Below are 5664 nucleotides of genomic sequence, written 5' to 3'. Positions count from 1 at the left end.
GGTGGGAGAGGCATCATCGCAGTAACCCTGGGACGCTCCACATCGAAAAGCTAATCTACCGCCTGTGGGTTCTAGAAACTGGCATCCTCGTGACAGGATTTAAACGTAGTGTCCATCCATCCATCCATTGGGACCACACTCTGCACAGAGCGTCGGTGCTGCCGCAGCAGTTTCCTTGGCTAGTGGGCACAATCCTGGACGGGTCGCCACTCCGACGCAGGATACTCGAATGACTCGGTCACCCCCAGCAAGCCGGTACTCATTTTGCCGACCTCGGAAGAATGGCAGGCTGAGTCAACCCCTTGGTGAAGTAATTCAGCGGGCAACGAGGCTTGAACTCAGGACCTTTGGATCCCAAGCCGCCACCCTAACCACAAAGCCAACACCAGGCATATAGTGTCCATGAAAGTTGCGTAAGTGTGCACGAGAAGTGATCAGTAAGTCAATGGCCTGGAATAATAAAGGAAACCACAAATTTTAACGATACCTTCCTTCGTGCTTCGTCTTTTCAAAACTAGAGAGTTCAAAGAACCCCGTGCAGTCTTGAGAAAATAGGGCATGGGTGGCTGTTTTATATCATGTCGACCAAATTTGATTGGTTGAGATGATGTAAAATGCCGTAATATTTTGTTCAACTACTGCTAAACAAAAGGTTTTTGAGAGTGCCAATAAGGTGATTTGTGTTCTACACTGTTCAAGTGTATAATTCCATTTAAAGAAAGTCTTGCTATTATGTTTAATATTCTTAGCCATGTCCTTCTCATACTCTCTTTTGGCTTGCCGAGTTATTGTCTTCCCTTGCCTCCGTTTACTGTGACAGTGATTTAAATTAAACTCCAGTCCTGTTATTTTAAACATAATGAATACCTCTGCTTCTCCTTAATAACATTCCTTATCTCACTGCTCAACCACCCTGGTCTCTTTCTGCTTCTGGTTTTACACCTCATTGGAATGTACCTCCTCTGCACTCTACACATTTGGTCCTTAAAGGTTTCCCATTTTTCTGATGCTAATGGTCCTGTTGTTAGAGTCTCCCAATCTACATCACCCAATTCTCTCCTCATACCCTCAAAGTTTGCCTTCCTGAAATCTAATAGCCGTATATTGGGAGGATCTTGGGAGGATCCCAGAAAACATGACCTCACTACCCTTTGCTTTCAGCCGCTTTCCCAATATCCTGTATCTATTTTTCGAAACCTCTGAGTGAACTTTCCCGACATCATTTGTACCACAAACAACTTCTTCTTTCCATGACCCGATGCAATATCGCTTACCCTTCCTTCAATGTACCGAGCTCCCGCTCCTTCAAAACTGCACTGAACTCCATGTCTGTGATCCTTCCTGCAGAATGAAGAATCGATATATTTAATCATCTCATCGCCCACAAAAACTGTCTCCCATACCTCATTTCTCCCAATTTATATTGCTGCACCTCCACCACTACCAGCACCCAGTAGACCTTCACCACTGCCTGCACCTGCTGCACCATCACCACTTCTAATATCCTCAGCAACCTCACTCCACAACCATAACCAACTATTATCTACACATTTCTCACATTCTGCTACTCGCTGCAGATTATCCATGAATTCCTTCAACCTCGTAATAACTATCCTCAAGTCGGCTGTTTCCTCACACTTCCTGCAACAATAAGAACCCTCTGCTTCCCCTATTGTTGATGTGGCCCACATTGAGCACCAATCACATTTTATGACCTCCTCTTCCTTTCTCCTTCGGCCTCTATTTATACCGATTTTCATCCCCATACTCCCAAAGCCCCAACTGACTTAAACCCTAAACTTAACATGAGGCCCCTCCCCCTGCTTATCTCAATAAACTGACACAAATACCTGCAAAAACTGTTATGAACACAAATACATCTGTATAAATAGAGTTCCACAGCCTCTGACACAAATCATGATCACAAAATACGCAAAAACAACACAAAAAACACTTCTTTTGTTCTGGTCGAGCTTACCCTCTTGCGAAGTACAGGAAGTGACGTCCTCACAGTTGTTGTTGTCCAGGTATGGGGGGGGGGCAGAAAAAAATGGACTTTACAAACGTCATAAACTCATGAAAGCAAGATGAAAAAGAGGCCTCCTGGTACAACCACCATCACCCAAACCACGTGTCATTCTGGTTCCTGGAGGGAGGCATTAAGTGTAGTTTTGGTGTCCATGGTATCCCACTTTTTGAAGAATGAGCTCAAACATTTTCACTGGGCTTGGCTGGGATTCAAACCCAGTACCTCTCAGACCTGAATCAAAAATTATATCCCAAGACCACCAAGCCATATTAGTAAACTTTTGTTTGAACAGAAATGTTCACTTTTTTTAATCACCCACATTTGTAATCTGTGGCAGATCTATTTTACAATGACCTTTACAATACGATTTTGACCTGAAGCAAAGGAAAAAAAAAAAAAAAGTTCATTTTCACTTATGGATGTTGTTTCATTGGAAAATAATGCATTTGTTTTCATGATAAGGCAGAATTCCAAGTGCTACCAATTGGATGATGTTATGAATTGGCTATTCCGGGAACCATCAGCGATCTCCGATCACAGCCTTCTAGTTTCAAGTTGCATCCGGAGTTGGTAGTAGTTTAAGTTATGTGCTTAGTGGATAAATGTGTAGGATTACCGGAGCGATGCAATTCTGTACATGCAGATTTTTAGACTAGGGTGGGGAGTTGTCTTGGATGATAAATGGAGTCATTCCCAATGTTGCTTCTTCTGAGTGCATCCTCAGGAGAGTCTGAAATAGGAAGGAACGGGTGATGTTGTGGAAATGGCTCCTAGGGGTTAATAAGACTTAGAATAGAGCAGTTATTTCTTTAAAGTGAATGTCTTGAGTAAGTGTAAAGTAATTAATTGTGCTGTTAGATACGTGTTGCTTTTATGTCAAGTTAGATGATGTCCACCCATCCAAATGAATGTATCTAAAAATATCAATCCTTTTGACCCCATTTCTACTGTTTTACCCAATGTAATCTGTCACTTATGTGCTTTTTCGGGTTTTGGTTGGCCTTGAGGTGCTAACTTGGTGGGGACCATTGCAACTGGGCCATGATACCACTGTGCTTCAGGGTGAGAGGTCACGGAGGGGTTGCTCTGTCCACCTGACCAAAGCAGCATCCAATGGTGAGGGCGAGGGGAGGGGCACGGCGTCTCCTCGATGATGTGCGTGTTCAAGTCCATAAATGTGGGAGCGAGGAAGGAAGTGGGAGGAGAAACCCGGGAGCTCCGAGCTGAAAACAGCGTCTGGCCAAGAGCTGTTGGGCAGAAGAGACGCCCCCACCCAGCCAGAGCCATGTGTTAAGGTCTGATTGGGCCCTAAGGCTTACGATATTTACGAAATCCCGTTCGTTTGTTTGGTTCGTGGGTGCATATCAGTCAGGGTTGAGGGGTTGTTTCCATTTATTCATTATGTACTGATTTGTTTCTTGTATATTGCCTTCCCTGATGCATTTGTAATTAAACCTATGTGGTTTCAGAGTAAATTCTGGCTGTCGTGGTTCTCCTTGGCAATTATAATATAAAAGACCCATTGAGGGATAATTGGCCGTGGTTCTCATTTTCACACACCCGGACCGCATTGCACATCAGGCTTGCTCAGCCTAATTAGCACAACACATGTGATGCCTAATCGGCGTAATGCTGGGTCAATTCGGACTTCCAATCCATACAGTATTGCGACATTAGATGCGTAATCTGATCGGGAAGACCCCAAAGTGGTCGACTTGTTATGGTCGAATTGAAGCGGGGTTGGAATTCACCACATTCGAACTGGGCAACTGTGCAACTCCAACAATATTTATACAGGATATACATTCAGTTTTTTCTTTTCATCTTGGCGGGTGTCTTATTATTGGCTATGCTTGTACAAATACTTGGTGATTTTACATTTTAAATGAGACATTATTATATCGAGTTAGATGTTGCGTGGATGTCGTACAGGCCTGGTATCCCCATCTCTGCCCCTCCTTAGATTGTCATTTGTTTACGGTTTCGTTTTACTGTGCTCTGAAAAGCGAGCCAAATGTGCAGTTGCATTCACTGGTTGGTTACACACATCCACATTATAAAGTTCCACCAGAAACTGTCGCTTTCATCTGTCCCACTTCCTGGCTTCCATGGCATTATCTTCAAGAAGAAGGATCCAACAGCAGTGTAATTTAATTGTTCAACACCTCATCACTTAACAGTACAACACTGAGGTTGTAAATAATGAGAACTTGTACTGTGCTGCAGTAATTACACACCACATCTAAAAGTAGCAAAAAATGAATTGCTAAATTCATCGACAAGCACAAAAACAAATGTTTCAGTTCACAGGATTCACGACTCCACAGTGGGGTGTGCTACAAAATGGCAGCAATTTCAGAAACCATACACTTTGTTTCATTCCTCGATTAGAGAGTTGAATCACTTGTAGTTGAATCCTTTATTGACCTGCTCGCAAATGGAGGATGAAAAGTGTCCGGCTTTAGGAAATATAGAATTGGCTGTAATCAGAAAACACTGCTGGCAACAGGCCAAAGTGGAGCATCCCAGCATCCTTGATGCATTCGATATTCAATTATAAGTTGTTCCCCATTTTCTGGCTGCCACTCCATTAACCTATTAGACCTGAGGTTATCAACCACAAATGCTCTCAATGGATTAATCTCAGTGGACACTGAACTGCTATTTGAGAGGCACGAACACATTGTGGCTTGGTATATATAAATAACATCATGTCGACGGGTCTGACTGACATCACCCATCACACCAGGAGCTTTTGCTACTCCTGAAGATCGCCGAGCTTACCAAATTCACACTGCATTCAATTACGTGGTCTTTACCTTTCACAAAACCCCAAGGATCACTAAAAATGGTCCACCATCAACCCCCTTCTGGTGAAACTACCAAAATCCAGGATCGCCACTCAACTCCACTCATCTGTTCCTCTTTTTTTCCTGCCTGTGGAACCAACTTCCACATCCACCTCAATCTCATTCTTCCCTCCAGGTCTTCAAGACAGCTGTTCAACACAATCTCAGATCATCCCCAATCCAAAAACCATGATCTTCCCTACCCTTGTTTACCCCACCACACTACAATCCCTCCTGCTTCCAATTTTGCAGTTTTCCATCATGAGTTTCCTTCCGTTTATATTGTGTCCACCCCCTGCATCCTGCCCTACCCCCCATTCCTCCCTACACCAATTGTTTGTCTGCCTCACTCTGTCTTGGCCTTTGGCTCTGCTGTTGGTGTTTCCTCCCTCTATCTGCTGTTCCTTTTGTCATGTTGCATCCTGATCCATTCAGTGTATTTGTACTAGCTCTTCCACCAGCCTCGACGATGTAGACAAAATAAAAAAATTCCAAGGCAGAACTTGGTGCTGCAATGCGCTGGAGCAAAAGGCAGGAAAAAACTCTCTTCTAGTGAAAATGGGGTCCCCCCCCCACCCTCTCCACATATGGGGATATGGATTTGAAGGAGATTTGAGGTTCATTTCTCCATTTGAAAGTTGAATCACTTGTGGTTGAATCCTTTGTTTACATGCTCACTTATGTAGAAGTAGAGCAATAACCCACTGTGGTGCCAAAAAAATTACCGGGATTCACACAACAATGGGAAACGAACGAGGGCTTAAGCAAGGCATGAGCTGGTTTTTG

This window comes from Eptatretus burgeri, chromosome 8, assembly GCF_056783735.1.
Source record: "Eptatretus burgeri isolate ZD-2024b chromosome 8, Ebu_testis_v1, whole genome shotgun sequence".
NCBI lineage: Eukaryota > Metazoa > Chordata > Myxini > Myxiniformes > Myxinidae > Eptatretus > Eptatretus burgeri.
The sequence above is the reverse complement of the archived record's forward strand: the minus strand, read 5'-3'. Positions refer to the sequence as shown.